Source organism: Antechinus flavipes, chromosome 2, assembly GCF_016432865.1.
Source record: "Antechinus flavipes isolate AdamAnt ecotype Samford, QLD, Australia chromosome 2, AdamAnt_v2, whole genome shotgun sequence".
Taxonomy (NCBI): domain Eukaryota; kingdom Metazoa; phylum Chordata; class Mammalia; order Dasyuromorphia; family Dasyuridae; genus Antechinus; species Antechinus flavipes.
The window spans coordinates 425,006,426-425,027,181 of record NC_067399.1 but is presented as its reverse complement, the minus strand read 5'-3'; positions in this window follow the sequence as shown (position 1 = coordinate 425,027,181).

Sequence of the window (20,756 nt, the reverse complement as noted above, 5' to 3'; positions counted from 1 at the left end):
ATACAACTAATAATTGTCTAAGGCTGGATTTGAACTCAGATTCTTATGACTCTGGGCCAGCATTCTCTGTGCTCCCTACCTTAGACTATTTAGAACATTAAAACCCTATTTTATATTGAGGAACAGCCAGATTTTTCAACTAAAAGTTGGTTAGCTTTCTAAATGTAATCATTATGAAAGGAAATCTTTCTGAAATAATATCATTTTCCTGCCTTTCTAACTTGTGTAGTCTGAGCAATCTAACTTTTTAATGGCCTTTTGAGGTATCTTAATGTACATTTCTTATCTAGAATACCCAGGAACTCCAGGGTAGCTCCAATATGCTCTTATTTTAGTCTTTTCTCCTTTACCATCTTTGTTGTCAGGATGTCAGTAGGGCTGTGCCCTACTTCTTACAACCAAGAATGACTTTTTTCTAATTTCCTGTAACCAGGCAAAATTATGTGGAAATTAAAGAGTTGACCAGCTCTGGGAGGGAACCTAAGGGCCTCCTCTTTGAACAAAACACAAAGCTTTTTTAACACAAGGACTCAGAACGTCAGTTACACCAAATTTTTTTGGACTGCAGGGTATGTTGTGATTATTTGCTTTGTTGGCAAATACTAATTCTTTTCATTGTGATGACCGCGTATTTAAAATCAGCCGGAGTCAGGAATTCAAGTTAAGGGAAAAATCTTCCCTCTTTTAGTGAAGAGATAAAGAAGGATTGGGATAGCAATATGGGCAGACAGGAAGCCAGCTAGCAGAGGGGGATTGGAGGTGAAGGGCGGTCGGGATAGCAATGTGACCATTGTGTCAAATCGCCAGCCAGCAGTCTCTCCTTCCACTTCCCTTTCCAATCCCTTGCCTCCACCTATAACCTATAACGTCATTTCCTATACAACACATCAGGACTTGCACAAAGAGTAGGTGGGGCCATTCTTTCTCCAAGCATATATATTTAGAGTATAGTCCAATTACTATTTAGTCTCATGTGCTTGGGTCCTTGGTGCATCAACTCGGGCCTCAGCCCATTACATTTGATGATAAAGAATCAATAAATTTGCCTTTAAAAATATTCTAGAGTAAATGGCCTTGGATATAAAGTTCAGTAAAAGCAAAAATGACATGAACTTAAAAAAAAAGCCACAAAGGAAAATACATTGAACTAGGAATCATATCTAGGTTCTGGGTACCGGTGGACAAAGCTTTCAGCCATTTTAGTTCTAACAAGCATATAAGTACTTGCCATGTGCCAGATAATGTAGAAGACACTCAGTATACAGAAACAAAAAATGGAACAATTCTTATCCTCAAGGAGCTTAGTCTATTGACACACAGCATATCCAGAAAAAAGTTAAAACACAAATACAGAATAAAAAAGTTGGAATGAAGTTTGGAGTATATAAAGGTTGAGTAATATGTAATAAAGCTGGGAAGGTCATGGGGTTTTGATAACCTTGGAAAAAACAATTTCAAGTAAGTGGTGAGTTGAAAGAGTATGAGGTTGGAGAAGTAGGAATGAAGTGAGAAAATGGAGACAAGTGTAGATAGAAGATGTGTAGAATCTTAAGATGGTAGGAACAAGTAATATATATGATAGGAAAGAAATCTCAGCATGTTTATATGTAGTAGAGAGGTAGATTGAAAATTAGAAGCTCTCTGAGGAAATGGGATTGGGAGCCAAGGGTACACAGAGATAGAGATGTCAACATTTGCAAGGACTTCTTTCTCTAAAATTGGAGCAAAGGAAAAGGGTGAGAAGAGGGTAGGATTGATGATTTGGAATGTAAAGTTGAGATAAGAGGGAGCTTGGGACAGATGGTCTCATCTTTTTCAGTGAGTTATTTGGCTACATCCTTTGGCAAGAAGATGAAGGGGAAGAAGTGGCAGAGATTGCTTGAGGAAAGAAAAGGTTTGGAATGCTGAGGGGAGTAAGATAGCCAATCTAAGAATAAAAGTATAGACATGCAGCAGTGAGAGCCATTAGGTCCACCACAATTTGTGGTTGTGTGACTTTGATCTATCTGCATTCAGAAGCATGTGAGTAGGGAGAGGCAAGAAAAGTTGGCCCTTGGTACATGGTGAATGGTGATAAGATGAAGGATTCAAGGATATAAGGAGAATGTACCATTGCCCTAGTTAATTATTAGGTAACATTAGAAAAGGAAAAAGAAGCCAGAGCAGGAGTAGTGTCTAGAAATTTAGACAGAATATGCTTATTAAGGATCACAGCACAGGGCAACATGGATGGCCAGGAGGTTATGACCAAATTAGATCAATGTCAGAATTATGGACAGTGGGAGTGGAAGATTTGTAGATGATGAACTCGGACAATCTGCAGTTAGAATGAAGGTGTAGAACGTGGAAACTGAGGTGGTTAAACTAAGAAGAATAAGAGAGGTGCACTTGAGATGGAAAAGACTGGCTCAAGTACTGAGCTCCTAGAGAAAAAAAAAAGAAGGGGTGGAGGAAAGAATGGCCTTTTGTCAAGTAAAAAAACAACAAAGCAAAATAGCAGGATCTAGATAGAGTGATTTATCTCTGGAGTAAATCTCATCTAGATGGGGGAAAGTAAATCCCATCTATATGGGATAAGCGTTCTAAAAACCAATCTCAGCAAAAAACATCAAAGGATGGTTATGATTAGGTAGGTAAATGGATAGATGTATTACAGAAGGGTCCATTAAAAAGGATAAGGACAGAAAATGTCATTAGATCTAGCATAAGAGATAAGTTTCAATTGAATAGTGAAGTTGGTAGAGGATTTAGAAAAGTGACATTAGAGGAAGAAGAAACACTTATGTAAAATTTTTGCTGGAGATTTTAACCAAGGTGAGGATATGTAGGATGATAGTGGATGGTCAACAAAGAAATTGAAGACTGGAAGTGTCGTGGGTGTGTTTGTGGGTATTAGAGAGCCAGTGGATAGGGAGACACTGATGATTAGAACAGTGATAATATAGGGGAGATAGAAAATGAGATTGATTGTGTATGTTTCAGGGTTTATGGCCATCACGGGAATGAAGGAGGAGATAGAAGAAGATATTTGAGTGAGATGAAGAGGGAGTTTTAAGCAAATAGCCTTATTTTCTTTTTAACAAAATATGTGATGAGGCCATCTACTGAAAGTGTTATTATAGATTCATTTTTTTCCTCTAGCTCGATTCAGCAAAATGAGAATTGGAGCAAAGGGAACAGCTAGCTGGCACAGTGGATAGAGTCAGGAGGACCTGTGTTTAAATCTGGCCTTAGACTTTTAGTAGCTATATGACCCTGGACAAGTCACTTAACCCTCTTTGCCTCAGTTTCCTCATCTGTAAAATAAGCTGGAGAAGGAAATGGCAAAACACTCAATTATCACAGAGTTGAACATGACAACTTTCTCTATCTCTGTCTTCCCCTCTCTTTTCCTCCCCTTCCTCACCTCAAAAAAAAAAAAAAAATTAGAGCAAAGAATATAGATGTAAGAGTTTAGCTGGAATTTGGCAAGTCATGATTGATTATAGGACAAAACACTTGAATCTATAGAATGATACATTCTATGTTGACCTGGTTTGTCAAAGGGTCAAGATGGGGAAGGGAGGAGAATGCAGTAAGTGTAGGGATAGGCTTAGGAAAGATTTAAAGAGACAGAGGTTTTAGAAGGATGGAGAGGATTATGGATAGTAAGACATAGGAAAGGATAGAATTTTAGAAGATTATGAATAACCAAAGGAATTTCAGAGTTTATGAATGTGTAGATGCTGGCAATCACAAAGAATAAAGAATTAGGTGAAGTGGAGAGGTAAGTCATGAGAATACTATAGCTTGAGTATCTGGGAAATCTTAGTCACTATAACTGAAAAACTGAAGAGGACCCAAGGAACCTCCAAAGATGAAAAATATGATGGGAAAAAAAGAAATCCTATAAAGAAAGGGAAGTGTTTTTATATTTGTTGAGCCAGCAGGAGAAAAGGTTTAAGTGCTGTTTTACTTTCTCCAATTCCTAAGGGAACAAATAAGACAATATGTGAAATAGCTTGGCTTTTGTGTTGAGAAAATATAATGGACGATTCTAGAAAAGGTACTATTAAAAAAAATTCTCAGTAAGATAGCTTTAAACTGTCCTGTTTGGACATAACAAAAGACAGCATTTGAGGCACTGAAGGGGATAACTTAATGGTGAATTTCTTGGGATGGTCCCTGAAGATTTTCTTACAGAGATTAGATGGACTACTCTGAACCATTATGATTTAGGTATTTATTTGGCCCAAGGTAGAGGCCTTAAGATTTTTCTACGTCATTTCTACTTCTATGAGTCTTAATTTTATTAAGTAATTGGCTCTGAAAAAGAGAAAGATGTTTCATTTGTTAGCTAGGCAGGGTAACTTGAATGATGCTAGCTCGAGAATCATAGATAATAGATTCAAATCCTTGTTCTTCCATTATATGTCTTTGGGCAAGTCATTTAATTTCCCATCTGTAAGATAAAAACATTCAATTATATGACTTTTAAGGTGCTTTCCAGCTCAAAATCTATGATTCTTTTTATTTTTTAATTTTTAAAGCTTTTTATTTTTAAAATATATGCACAGATAATTTATCAACATTGACCCTCGTATACCCTTGTGTTTCAGATTTTTCCCTTTCTTCCCTCCACCCCTCCCCTAGATGGCAAGCAATCCAATATATGTTAAACATGTTAAATATATATGTTAAATCCAATATGTGTAAACATATTTATACAATGCTCTTGCTGCACAAGAAAAATCTAATCAAAAAGGAAAATAAATAAGTAAGAAAACAGAAAGCAAATGAACAACAAAAAGACTGAGAATGTTATGTTGTGATCCACATTCAGTTCCCACAATTATCTCTCTGGGTGAAGATGGCTGTCTTTGTCACAAAATCATTGGAACTGGCATCAGTCATCTCATAACTTATTCATCATTGTCCAATTGATAGGGATCCACTAGTTTCCAGTTTCTTGCCACTACAAAAAGGGCTGCCACAAACATTTTTAGGTCCCTTTCCTTCCTTTAAGATCTCTTTGGGATACAACCTCAGTAGAAACACTGCTGGATCAAAGGGTACGCAGTTTGATAACTTTTTGAATGTAGTTCCAGATTGCTTTCCATAATGGTTGGATCTGTTCACAATTCCACCAAAAATGTATCAGTGTCCCAGTTTTCCCACATCCCCTCCAACATTCATAATTATCTTTTCCTGTCATTTTAGGCAATCTGAGAGGTGTGTAATAGTATCTCAGAGTTGTCTTAATTTTCATTTCTCTGATCAATAGTGAAAATCTGATCCTGAGGCCTATAGAGAAGATGAAGGTGGATGGGGGTTATATGGGGGACATCTAATTTGTTTTTCATTTGGGAAGTCTCTATGTTAGGGCAATTTATAATCTTTTGGAGTTATTCCTTGTTTGGGAAGTCTGTGGAGATCATACTTGAAATACTGTATTATTCAAGTTATTTTGTTTCCATCTTTGTGCTGCTAAATTGAAAGGCTGGGGCAAGGGGGATTTCTCATTTTTTTCCATTGTTTGATCCTGTCACTCTTGCTCAAGAAGCTTCAGTGGTTCCTTATTGCCTCTAGGTCACAAAATCCTCTGGCTTTTAAAGCCTTTCACAATTTGACTCCCATTTATCTTTCTCGATTGATTTCACACTCCTTCCTGCTCCCATACTCTTCCATCCAAACTGGTCTTCCCACCCACATAAGACATTTCATCTTTAGTTTCTTTTCCTTTGCATGGATTATTATTTCCTCCTATACAACAATAATAATAACACTACTACCACTACTGTGTTTCCCCGAGAATAAGACCTATCCCGAAAATAAGCCCTCCCCTTACTGTGTAAGATTCCTTTAAAATAAGCCCTCCCCCAAAAATAAGCCCTATTGAGATTGCTACTGTAGTGAAGGTGATCCCCTGCGCTACACATTACCTTACGGTACCCTCTGTATGCACCGTCCCCCATTCCTCCCACCCCTCCCCACCCCCCCCGGTGAAACGCACACCATGCTCTGAGCTGTATCTAATCTGAGCTGCAGCAGTGAGCGCGTCATCCTGTTCTTCCCCAGTGATTTGCTTGTTGGCGCCATTGAGAGCAGTGCTGCGGAGGAGAGCTGAGGCAGGACAACATAAAAACCTCGTATGTAAGCGGGAGTGAGGGGGCATGATAGAGGATAAAAGAAGAACTCTTTTTTTTTTTTTATTAAAATTGCTGTCAATGTTCATTAAAAAGCCCTCCCCTGAAAATAAGCCCTCTGGTGTTTTTCTGTTCAAAAAAAATAATAAGACACTCGAAAACTCAGCTATGCTCCTTTGTATTCAAAGCTTTTCCTAATTTCCCTAGGTGTTATGCTTCCCATTATTTCATTTTTACTCTCTTCCTCTCTTCCTTTCTTCCCACTTCTCTCCCTCTCCCCTTTTTCTTCTTATATATACATATGTGTATGTATACAAAAATACACACATGCACATATATAGATGTTAGATATAGATATTTGTAATATTAGCTTTGGGAGAGCTTCCAAGCTGGTCATCTTAACTATACCTCTTCAGATTTCACTAGGAACTATAGGATCACAACAGATCACACTGGCCTTGATATTCAAACCTCATTACCTGCTTTCCTAGTGACTTCTGTACTGGAGAGCTCTTCTCCAAACCTTCATTAAAAGAGAGCCCCCATCAAAATGGATTCATGACCTAGGGAACACAGGATAGTTTACCTCTCAGACCTGTGGAAGAGGAAGGAATTTATGACCAAAGAAGAACTAGAGATCATTACTGATCACAAAATAGAAAATTTTGATTATATCAAATTGAAAAGTTTTTGTACAAACAAAACTAATGCAGACAAGATTAGAAGGGAAGCAATAAACTGGGAAAATATTTTTACAGTCAAAGGTTCTGATAAAGGCCTCATTTCCAAAATATATAGAGAATTAATTAACTAATTTATAAGAAATCAAGCCATTCTCCAATTGATAGATAGTCAAAGGATATGAACAGACAATTTTCAGATGAAGAAATCGAAACTATTTCTAGCCATATGAAAAAATGCTCCAAGTCATTATTAATCAGAGAAATGCAAATCAAGACAACTCTGAGATAACACTACACACCTGTCAGATTGGCTAGAATGACAAGGGAAAATAATGCGGAATGTTGGAGGGCTGTGGGAAAACAGGGACACTGATACATTATTGGTGAAATTGTGAATACATCCAACCATTCTGGAGAGCAATTTGGAACTATACTCAAAAAGTCATCAAACTGTGCTTTGATAAACCCTTTGATCCAGCAGTATTTCTACTGGGCTTATATTCCCAAAGAGATCATAAAGAAGGGAAAGGGACCTGTATGTGCACGAATGTTTGTAGCAGCCCTTTTTGTAGTGGCCAGAAACTGGAAACTGAGTAGATGCCCATCAATTGGAGAATGGCTGAATAAATTGTGGTATATGAATATTATGGAATATTATTGTTCGGTAAGAAATGACCAACAGGATGATTTCAGAAAGGCCTGGAGAGACTTACATGAACTGATATTGAGTGAAATGAGCAGGACCAGGAGATTATTATATACTTCAACAACAATACTATATGATGACCAATTCTGATGGACCTGGCCATTCTCAGCAATGAGATGAACCAAATTAGTTCCAATGGAGCAGTAATGAACTGAACCAGCTACACCCAGTGAAAGAACTCTGGGAGCTAACTAAGAACCATTACATAGAATGCCCATTCCCTATATTTTTGCCCACCTGCATTTTTTATTTCCTTCACAGGCTAATTGTACACTTATTTCAGAGTCCAATTCTTTTTGTACAGCAAAATAACAGTTTGGACATGTCTATTCATTTTGTATTTAATTTATACTTTAACATATTTAACATGTATTGGTCATCCTGCCATCTAGGGGAGGGGGTGGAGGGAAGGAGGGCAAAAATTGGAACAAAAGATTTGGCAATTGTCAATGCTGTAAAATTACCCATGCATATAAGTTGTAAATAAAAAGCTATTTTAAAAAAGAGAGAGAGAGAGAGAGAGAGAGAGAGTACTCAGGTTAGCTATCTCTTCTTTCCCATGTGACTATCCTACTTGGGACTTTAGTACCTTCCCCCACATCCCCTTCTCAGCTTCCTTTTATTGTTATCTTCTCTCATCAGGTTTTTAATCTCCTTGAAGGCAAGGTCTTTAAATATATATATATATATATATATTCCCAACATTAACCCATTATCAATTTATAGTAAGTTTTCAGCAGGCATTTAATAAATGTTTATTGTGTGACTGATTCTTATAACAACTCAGATGGAAAGTGCTATTTATCTCCATTTTAAAATAGAAGTGAATTGACTTGCCTAGGCTTATAGAACTAGCAAATAATTGAAGTTACATTTGAATTCAAGTCTTTCCAACTCTAGATTTATCATTCTATCCTTTGTGTTACCTAGTTGTCTGCTCAGTGAAATCCTCCTTGCACAATGAATTTTTCTGTTCTTTGGATTCCCTAAAACTGATTCTTCAAAGACTATATTTCACTCACCCCACAAAATTGCTGGAGAACATTTGTGTTGGAAGGGGAGAAAAGGGTTTTGTGCTAGAAGACAATGTAGGATCTTTAAAATTACTGTACAATTTCCAAATATGATATAACCATCTTTTTTTTTCATATTTAATTCTGAATTACTCATTTGTAGTGTCTGGTATATACAAACTCAATGAAGTGAGGACCTAACTTAAACATTCTTATTTACATAGTAGTAGACATTTTTAATCTATATACATTTTCCTTAATGAATTCTTAAGTTGATTTCTTTTGTGTAATCATGGATCTTGTTGAGGCCTTGTAATGATTAGGGGATTTGATATAATTGGCACAATATGATTCAGGGCCATTTCAGTTGCATTGATCTATATCTGGCCACTGGACTCAGATGTTTTGGAGGAAAAAGTGAAGCTAGTGGTGACTTTGCACAGTCCTCTCTCACTTAAATCCAAGTCACTTGAATGTTAATGGCAATGATGTTAATGGAGAAGAAGTCATGGTCCTCTTCAAGAATGAAGGACAAACAAGATCAATGTGTGTAAATACTTTTAATGCCCTTTTCGGCTATATCTTATCTGGTCTCTCAAATCAATTAAGCACTTATAAATGCTTACTATGTGCTAGGCATTGTGCTAAGTGCCTGGGATTAAAAAAAAAATCAAAACACTGTCCTTGTCCTCAAGGAGCTCCCATTCTAATGGAGAAAACATGTCAATAACTTGCACATTGTTGAGTTCTTTTGGTTATGCTCAACTCTTGATGACTCGGGATTTTCTTAGCAAGGATACTAGAATGGTTTGTAATTTCTTTCTTCAGTTCACTTTATAGATGAGAAAACGGAGGCAAACAGTGTTAAGTGACTTACCCAGAGTCACACAGTAAGTGTGACTGATTCCAAGGTCAGTGCTTCTATCCACTACACCACTGAGCTCCTTTTCTTGTACTCTATTCAGAGTTGAAGAGTAATCTGAAAAGGGAAAGGCAGCTAGGGAGACCAGGAAAATCCATCATACTCATTTCAGTTTAGAACACTGTGAGTTAGTTACCTACTGTCTGGGGTATTTGTTGTAAGAATGCTAGTGTGTGGGTCAGAAACCACTAATAAAAAAAGACTGGAGAGATCTCTAGAAGTAAAGCAAAGTTTAAATTCTCGTGAGAATCGGGGGTCCCATCCATCGAGCAGACAATCGAAGGGAGGAAGCACCGTAGGGAGCAGGGTCGAGGCGTTTAATCCCTAACGCAAATTCCCCCTCCCACCACTGACCCTTATCCTTATTGGCTGAGGATCTTACATTCTAAACACGGGAACTACTTATTGACCAATAAATACATAGTTGCCCATATTTGGTTAAAATAGGGAGGATAACAAGAAGGGGGTTTAAGTATGCCCTTAAGAGGATAGCAGGGAGGAGACACTTTAAGTCCTTGACTTAATGCTTAACGTCCTTCAGGCCTACTCAAACTTTGAAATAGATGAAGCCTTCCTCGATTTTCACAACTGTCTTTCAAGATCTCACCTTATCTCGTTCACTAGGGAGGCTAGTATCATTTTCAGAGACATAACTGCACAAGGCAGCTAGCCTGTCTGGATTCTTTCGGAGGTGATCTCTGAATGTATTGGAACAGAAAGAGGAGAGGAGCAAAGCTGAGTTTCATATCAGACATGAGATGAAACCTGAACAATTGGTCATATCCATGACCTGGACAACTGTCATTTTTGGAGGCCTTTGGGAGTACAAATTGCATTTATAATGATGATAATGATGATATATTTATTAGTACTTTAAATTTAAAAAGTGCTTTGCCTACCTATATTGTTACTTGTTCCTCACATGAGACAGATATTATCTTTATTTTATAGATGTGGAAACCGACAGAGAATTAAGTGATTTGCTCAAGATTACATCCATATATGTAATATAGACAATATACTACTATATGATTGAGATGCAACATTACTAATGGCTAATATAATAAGTGCAGTAGTATAATATTATATAATGCATTAATTATATATTAAGTAATAATGATTTTGGTGTTGTTAATATGTAATATTATATATAATGTTATTTAATCATATAATAATAAATAATAATAATAGGATTTACATGGCACTTAATTTTGCAAAGTGCTTCATATGCATCTCATTTGATCCTCACAACAACCCTGCAAAGTAGGTGCTATTATTACCCCTATTTTATAGATGAGGAACCAACTTACTAAGGATCACACAGATACTAAATTTCAGTGACAGGATTCAAACTCATTCAAGTCTTTCAGATTTCAAATTCAGTACTCTATTCCACAGAGTATTCTCTTGACAGAATACAATATTCCATAATAATATAATGATATCCCAAATCAATTTTATTGTACATATCCAGGTATCAAAAATGATGCTCACATAGGCCCGGTAGCGCCAAGGTGCAGGTACCACTTCTGATTTGTTTGTAAGTCATTGACCTCTCAGTTGGGTAAAGGAGAGAGACCAAGGGAAGGGATAGAACTTTCATGGAGAAAGTGGATGCTAGTTGTTAGCAAGTTTTTTCATTAGATTATAAATTCCTTGAGGGCAGGGATTGTTGTTTAGTTTTTATTTAGCAATGCTTAGCATAGATTATGCAGTAAATGCTTGTTATTGACCTGGGGAAAAAAAAAAAAAGGGCTGTTAATCTGGTCCTAAAGGTTCTGACCTCCTCCCCATCCTCTGGGTTGTCAACAGACTCCCTACAGTTTCCTATGAATAATTCAAGTCTAAATTATGTATTAGGTAGATCCATCTTTTAGAGTCTGCTGCAATTTTTCCAAATGAAAGCAAGCAGGAATGTGATGGACCTACTTCCTTCTGCTCTCCTTTATCTTCAGACTCCTCCTCCTTAGCTGATATATGCCTTCTCTCTTTTTCTGGCTGTCTGAAACCTGATCTGATTTCTTTTTGAGTATGAACTTTGGGGTTCCTGAATCACTGCATGACTTATTATTTAATCTCTTTCCTTTTTCTATTGTGTATTTACTATTAAAGAATATTGGCCTTGAAATCCGAAGACCTGAATTAGAATCCTAGCTTTGATCATAATTAAATTGATGGTAGCAAATAACTTCTGGGTCTCAGTCTCCTTTACATAAAGAGATAATAAAAGTGAAGGCATAGGGTTGTTGTGAGGAAAATGCTTTGTAAATCATAAGACACAGATAAGTGTAAACTATATTACTGAACTACGAACTTCTCAGATTTCTTCTTTATTTGTGGTATTTAATGGAGGCCATTACATATAGAGTCCTAGATGTCTCAGTGAAATTTTAAACTTTTAAATCTATCTAAACTATTAAAGCTTAAACCAGGAGATGGAGCCAAGATGGTAAAGGAAAGAACTCTTCTGAGAGCTCTCCCAAACTCTTCCAAATATTTTTATTATTTATTTTTTTGCTGAGGCAATTGGGGTTAAGTGACTTGCCTAGGGTCACACAGCTAGGAAGTGTTAAGTGTCTGAGGTCACATTTGAACTCAGGTACTTCTGACTTCTAGGCTGGTGCTCTATCCACTGCACCACTTATCTGCAAGGGGGGGGGGGAAGAGGGGGGAGCCCTCTCCCCCCCAGGATATCTTTAAACAATGACTCTAAACAAATTCCAGAGCAACAGAACCCACAAAAAGATGAAATAAAACAATTTTTTAGCCCAAGATAACTTAGAAAGTCGCTAGGAAAAGTCAAAGAAAATTGCACAGTCTAGTGCAGGCCATAGACCAGGTCCCAGCAAACCAGCAGCAGACCTGGAGGTGACTGAATCAGTAACAGCAGTAGCAGTTTCCAGAACTCTCACTCAAGATGGTAAGGGGACTGGACAATGGGTCAGGAGATTTATAGGGATCCCTTTGCTAGCACTAAGGGCCGGAATCTGTTGCATGGACTATACTTGGATCTGGGTGATGTCCTGGATCTTAATCCCAGTGCAGGGAAAAACATTTGCACAGCAGAACTTGTGGCTACATGGAATAAAAGACCTTATTCATAGTTCCGGGGTTCAAAAAAGTGTTTGTGATCACTCACAAATTAGTGCATAGTATAGGAGAGTAGTAAACATACCTCTTCCTAGATCATACCACCTTAGAAGTGCCAAAAAACTTACAGGTCCCTGAAATTACATCTGAAAACCACAGTACAATATGAACCTTGAGACAGTGTCCCCTCCTTTTGGAAAGCAGAGTTCCACTTTACCAGAGTTGAAAGTCAAGAAATAAACTAGAAAATGAGCAAACAACGGAAAAAAAAAAATTCTGACCAAAGTTATAATGATGACAAAGACACATACTCAGAAGAGAACGAAGTCAAAATTCCTACACTCAAAGTCCTAAAGAAAAATATGAATTGGTCTCAGACTAAGGAAAAGCTCAAAAAAGATTCAAAAAGATTAAGAGAGGTAGTGGAAAAATTAGGAAGAGAACTGAGTCTGATTCAAAAAAAACTGAAAAAAGAGTCAACTTCACAAAAGAGGCACAAAAAAACACTGAAGGAAATAATAGCTTAAAAATCAGGATAGGCCAAATGGAAAAAGAAGCATAAAAATCCAATAAAGAAAAAAATGCCTTGAAAAATAGAATTCACCAAATAGAAAAAAAAATAGCCAAAAATTCACTGAAGAACTTAAAAAGTAGAGGTGACCAAATGAAAAGGAAGGTACAAAATATCACTTAAGAAAATAGTTCCTTAAAAATTAGAACTGGGCAAGTGGAAGCTAATAACTTTATGAAACATTAAGAAATAAACAAAATGAAAAGAATGAAAAAAATTTGGAGAAAAAGTGAAATATCTCACTGAAAAAACAACTGACCTGAAAAATAAATCTAAGAGAGAAAATCACATGAATTGATGAAAAATGAAATAAGCAGAACTAGGAGAATGTTGTACACATCTCAGCAATCTTGTACGGTAATCCACTACAAATAACAGTTATTCTCAGTAATACAATGATCCAAAAAAATTCTGTAGGATTTAGGATAAAAGGTATTGATAGAATCTGAATGCAGAGCAAAGATATTTTTTCTTTATTTTTCTTTGGGTGTTTTTATTTTTGTTGGTTTATTTTTGGTTTATATTTTCTTTCAAAGAAAGACTTACATGGAAATGTGTTTTATATGACTACACATGTATAATCTATGTCAAATTGCTTGCCTTCTCAATGATGGGAGAAAGGGAAGGAGGGATAGAACTCAGAACTCAAAATTTTTTTGAGGGGGGAATGTCAAAATTGTTTTTATGTGTAATTGGGAAAAATAAAAAAATAAATAGGATTTAAAATCTAAAAAAAAAAAAACCCTCTACTGAATGGGAGGGGAAAAAAGCTTAAACTGGCACTAAGACTTTAGAACACTGCTATTCAATAGATGCTCGTTCAATTCGTGACTGGTCCAAGATTAACCTTGTTCATCCCTTGTTCTTGAAGGGGACCCATGGCATCAGGAGGGTGGTGTCTTGGCTTGCAAGTGAATTGGATTTAAGTAAGGCAGAGTTGTGCAAAGTCATCAGCCTTGCTCTTTGCTCCAGAGTCATCAGTGGTCCAGTGACATAATCAAGATGACTGGTGATGTCATTCCAGGATTAATACCCCCATCACCACCAAGTAACATTTACATAGCACTTATCATGTGCTGGACACTACTTTAAGCACTTTTCTAGTATTAGTTTATTTGATCTTCACAGCCACCTTGAAAGATAAATACTGTTATTATCTTCATTTTACAGCTAAGGAAACAAGTAAATAATGCCCAAGTTCATATCCAGTTGTATGTACCTGTCTGAGATTACAAAGTGGTGCAATGGATAGATATATGATAGAAAGATAGAAAAGTCTGAATTCAAACCTGAGCTTCAGATACTTCCTAGCTGTGTGACTTACAGAGGAAAAACTGGTGCTGAATAGTTAAGTGACTTATCCAGGGTCCACAGAGCTTCGTGTGGAGCTAAGGTAGGTTTTGCACTCAGATGGCATTGGAAGCATTGCACCACCTAGAAGTCATATATCAGCAGAAGTGCTCATGCTAATGAAATCATAAATTCTTAAAACTGATTGTAAAATGAAACTAACCAAGTCACTTAGTCTCTGTTTGCCTCAGTTTCCTCATTTGCAATTTGGGGATAATAATAGTATCTACCTCCCAGGGTTTTTGTGAAAATTAACTGAGGCAATAATTGTGAATCACATAGCACAGTGCCTGACAGAAAGTGCCAAATAAATGTCAGTTACTACTAGTACTAGCATACAACTATTACTAACCTTACTACTACTGCTACTAACCACTAGCACTTTTACTACTACTATGAGATCAGGTTTTTTGTCTCTCTCTTCCTAGGGCCAGCACTCTCTCCCCTGTGCTTCCTTGAGCCACTTAAGCACAGGTCATAGTGAAGTACCAATCAGCTTTTGGGGATATACTCAGGTACATTTCACAGTTTTAGGGACCTATGATTTCACCAGGGAGGGCCGTTCTTACTGACATATTATGTAAAATGGGGATAACACTAGCACCTATTTCCCAAGATTGTCCTGAGGATCAAATGAAAGTAATTAAGCTGCTTTACTTTGAAAACTTCAAAGTGTGAGCCAGCTATTTTTATCATAATAATTCTTTCATAACTTGGTCAATGGGTTTCACAAATTATTGTCACTGAAAAATTCATCTCTTTACTGTAGGGCTATTGGCTTGGTATAGGCTCATCACCTAGCACTTCTGCCTGGCACAAGATAGATGTTTCCAAGTACTTTTTTGATTTACAGGAGGTAAAATCATAATAGTGTTGCTTTATTTACCTTTGTCTGTGTCCCCGAGAGCAAGGATCTTTCTTAGTGCCTGGCACACAGCAGGAACTTAATGCTTATTATTAAGCATTTACTATTAATATCAGATTGACTAATATTAGATATGTCATTGAGCTTGGAGTCAGAAAAATCTGAGTACAAATCCTAATTTAGAAACTTATCACCTATATGATCCTAGTCAAATCATTTTTTTTTTTGGTCTCAGTTTTCTCATCCATAAAAATGAAGATAATAGCATTTGCTTCATGCAGTTGTTTGAGGCTTAAATGATTTAATATTAACATGCTCTGAACATTTTCTCTGGCTATTTCATATGCTCATAATGTTCTTTCTTTCCTCCTATCTGACTACTGACCACTCTGACTTCCTATGTATGTCTCAACTAAAATCCTATCTTTTTCTTCCTCAATCTCTGTTAATTCTAATGTCTTGCTTCAGCTAATAATTTCCTATGTGTATATGCAAGCACGTGTAGATGTATATATCTGTATAATATCCTTTGCTTCCTTTTGTTTTCCCAAGGCCTAACTCTGTGCCTGGCACATGGTAGGTGCTTAATAAATGTTGTTGATTGATTGATGGCACATAAAGTTATTTGTAAACCTTTAAGTTGTGATGTATAAAAAGTTTGAGGAGCAGAAGTCAGTGGAACTCTTGAATGCCAAAAATCCTTCATGGAACCCACACAATGCTCACATGCCCTTGTAAGAATGGATGTCCTTGAGGGTAGCTCAACTCGGATTAGTTATCAAGAAAAGAGAGAATGAATATTATGAGAAGTAGACCTATTTAAATGAGAGGTGGGGCGAGCATGATTGATTATAGCTCTCATTGACAAAGAGAAACTCTGTCAAGCAAGTTCACCTCCAGCCTCAGGCAATCTTGATAAAACATCTAGCCATAACTTTAGGGGAATACAATTCACCTTAGATTAAATTCTTTGTAAATGCTAAAGTTGGGTGGATTTCCCACCTAGAAAATAAGCATGTATCCCAGAGATTTGGACAATCTCATCCATCAACATTACAGTGGTCCTCAAAGTGTAATCCAAATAATTGTTGGGGTCTCTGAAACCCTTTTAGAGGGTCTACAAATTCAAAATTATGTTTTTATTTCTAATATAGTAAATAGCTATAAATATAATCCATGTGAACGAAAACTCTTTGAACAGATCCTCGATAGTTTTTTAACAACATGAAGATACTGAGAACAAAAGTTTGAGAATCACTGATGAACAATGTCCTTCAGAGTCTGAACAACCTACAATTTTCTGGAAAAAAAATCTGGTCCCAATTCAATAATTGATTATTAATATGAGAGAAATAATTTCTCTCAAAGTACTACATAAGTGCTAGTTGTTATTATCATTCTTTTTCTTGACAGTATCTTTACCTTCAAATTACAGTGATTTGGTACTCCAGGTATGCTAGCCAAACTGTTCCTTTGATTTCTGTTCAGAATTGCAATTTCACTGGGACCAAAACCCCTCTGGGCTTAGTCTAGTTTCTCTCTGGTTTGGCTGAGAGCCTGGAGAGCCACAATGGGACCTCTAGAGGTTCCCTTTTAGCCTTTGGAATCCCAGATAAGTGGTTGCCCACAATTCTCACAAAGCCGTAGAGGAGAAGACTCACTCAGAATTATGTTGTTCTTAACAGGACTATTGGTAAATCTTTGAAATAAGAGCTACTGATCAAGGAAGACAATGCAAATGGTCCCTTAAATAGCCTACCTATACTTAACAGAACTTCCCACCCTCTTCTAAAATCCTTTCCCCTCTAGACAAGTACATGGAGCCCTTGAGTTCCCAATTGGGACAAATAATACCTTTCTCACTAATCACTTTGCAGACATATAATCCTGTTTCACACTTCTCCCCCCCCCCCCCCAACTCCCCAAGAAATCTCCTGTCTATATAATGGCAAGGGCCCTGCAGCAATTACCAACAGGCTGCCCTGAGAATCACTTTCCTCCCTAGTCATGGCCCCTGCCAAGAATCTCACAGTTTGGCTCTTCCGTGGGTGTTTTCCCTCCAACCCATCTGCATAAACAGAAGTGGGCCAGGTCTGCACCTCAGGAATGAGAAGATAAAAAGGGCAATCATTTATTTTTCCACCAAAGTTGAAGCATTTTATAGAATTTGCTAAAAGTTTTTGTTTCAGGAAATTTCATCATGTCTCCAGGAAGAAAAAGGGGGAAAAAAAAGTTAATTGGCCTCAGATTTTCTAACTCCCTTTTCATTTTGGTAACATGAGGCGGCCTAGGTCATCCTCAGGTCAGCGTAGTTAGGACTGCTTTAGTGCACCTCTGTGAATACCTCATTTCTGTAATAGTTTTTCCTTTAAAAACAGCTCTGGCTCTGTTGCTATCACAGCCAGCTTCCTTGGCAGACTTTTGGACATCCCATTAGCATATGGACTATTTTTCAAAACACATCCCCAAGAAAGTCCCTTATGGAGAAGATTCTTTTAAAGTGAGCAAAATGGTTGCAGACTATGTTGGTGAGAAGGTAACCTATAACAGAAGGCTTACTTCTTTAATCTAGACTAGATTCTTATTGCACACACTAAAAGGGGGGAGGGGCAGAAAGGGAGTTTTCTAAAAGCTTAGTCTGTTGGCTGTATTTTGACCAATATAGTAACAGTCTAAGTGAAGCAATGGAAATCTCCTTTAGACTGTGATGAGGTTCAAGAAGTCAAGAATACACAGAGTCATTTGTAAAAAATTCAAAGATTTAAGAATTCAATCCCATCTTCTATTCAAAAGGCAAAAAGCTTTATTATGACCCTTAGTAAGTGGCCAAGTTCCTAAAGAACTTGCCATTAATAAGGTGAAAGATGGTAGAACACAGAATTAACAAGGGGGAGGATTTCATAAGTAAGGCAAAGCTCCTAATGAACTCATGATTACCAAGGAAACAGGCCAGAGTCTTTACCAGGCATGTGTGCCCATAAACTAGTATGATGGGATGAATAAGACCCCGGCAAAAGACCAGGTTCTTGGTGCCTAAGTGGGCTATTGGAAAGGGCATTACCAGGAGAGCACCTTTGTTGAATTTAAGAGGGCCATTGTTGGCCAAAATCCTAACGAAGTCTTAAGTGTAAATCCAGAATTACTTGTGGATTCCTTAAGATCAAGCGACCCATGAGTACTGTTTGGATCCTATGATAAAGTGGTTTACCTTAAAGTATAATTCTGTAACATGATCTTTAAGTACCAATTTAGAGCAGAGTTCCAATATATAATTATGTAATATTTAAGGGTTTTTCTTTTTTAATTGACTCTCCGTAAACCAAAATAAAAGAATGACAGGAGATGGGGTGCATAAAGCAACCCAAGTATTCTGCCAAGCTTGCAAAACCATTGTGTTTTCACCCAAACTTGAAGCCTCTTACCCTTCAATAGCTAGCCAATCACTTTGTCCTAGACATTTATATACAAAACATTTTTTGTCACTTTTTCTTTTACATTGCCACTGCTAGCACTTCGATTCAAGAACTCAAAACTTCTCCCAATGAACACTGCAACAAACCTCCAAATAGTTTTCATGTCTCTAGTCTTTCCCACTCCAAATGTTCTGAAGACTTCTATTAAATTATTTTTCCTTAGAATTCATTTCTACTTGTATCACTGCTTTGGTCCAGAACTTTTTATACCTATCCATCACATCCTCAATATGGTTCTGTTTCCTTTTCCCAGCATCCTTTATGAAGTACTCATAATAATTCCAGTCTGAACTATTTGTATTAGCCTCCTTTGTGCCTATCATCCTCTAGTCAAACCAGACTGTTTACTGTTCTCTAAACATATATAGTATTTTCTTCCACAGGGTTTTTAATCAGTATTTCCACTACCTAAGTTTTCTTACTTCTATACCTAATTTCCACCCACAGGGGCCACAGTAGTGAAATTTTCCTTGATTCTTCCTCCTCCTTTCCTCCATTGTGATTTATCCTTTCTCTGAACTCCTATGGTGCTTTGAATATCCCTTATTGTATTTTGGAATGCTATATAGACATTTGAGTTATTTATGTTGATATCTTGTTTGCCTCACCAAATCATAAGCTTCTTGAGATCAGGGCCATGTTTGTTTGTTTTGTATGTTCTCAGCATCTTGTTAATTTTGCTCTTTACTTTAGATCATGTTGACTCTTTCCCAAAGAAATCTACATAAATGAAGTTAAAATTAAATAATATTTGTAAAACACTCAGTGAAGTACCTGGTAGAAATATTAGCCATTATTACGTAATACACAAAGGAGATTACTGATAAAATAAAAAGCTAAATTGTATAGTTCAGGTAATATATCCATGATGAGCTCAATAAAGAGAGAAGTGACATATTATTCTTAAATTAAGTATATATTTTATGGTGGTGGATATTTTGTCTGCTAGTACAGATCATTGCCCATCTATGCCTTCGTGTCATTCTTATTCATGTTCTCCCATATTTCCTCCAAGGGCTATCTATCTAAAGGCCTTTCTCTAGGTGGAATATCTCCTGAGTAGGTACCAAAGTATCACTTGAGTCATCAATTTATAATCCCTTATTGTTGATACATGGCTGGCAAATCTTTTCCAATCACCCATACTTGGTGATATATTTTATTTTACTTGTACACAATGTACTGCCTGCTATCCATTTTTCCATTGCCCTTCACATCATCTACTATTTTAATACTTCATAGATATGGTGTTCCATGATTTGCTACCATTTGTTATCCCTGAGTCAATCTTTCAGGGGATCTTGAGATGAAATATAAACTCTTTGTCTTTTAATACTTCTCCCAAACTGACTCCATCTTCTCTTTCCAGATTTATTTCCCATTACTTCCCCTTATGTACTTCTCACCTTGGCTAAATTTATCTAGTTGTAGTTCCTCATTCACATATTCTTATTCTAGACCAAAGCTTCTTCTTCTTCTTTTTTTAAATAACTTTTTATTGATAGAACCCATGCCATGGTAATTTTTTACAGCATTATCCCTTGCATTCACTTCTGTTCCGATTTTTCCCCTCCCTCCTTCCACCTCCTTCCCCAGATGGCAAGCAGTCCTATATATGTTAGATATGTTGCAGTATATCCTAGATACAATATATGTGTGCAGAACCGAACAGTTTTCTTGTTGCACAGGGAGAATTGAATTCAGAAGGTATAAATAATCCGGGAAGAAAAACAAAAATGCAAGCAGTTCTTTTCCCGTGTTCTTTCTTTGGGTGTAGCTGCTTCTATCCATCTTTGATCAATTGAAATTGAATTAGCTCTCTTTATCGAAGAGATCCATTTCCATCAGAATACATCCTCAAACAGTATCATTGTTGAGGTATATAATGATCTCCTGCTCATTTCTGCTCATTTCACTTAGCATCAGTTCATGTAAGTCTCGCCAGTCCTCTCTGTATT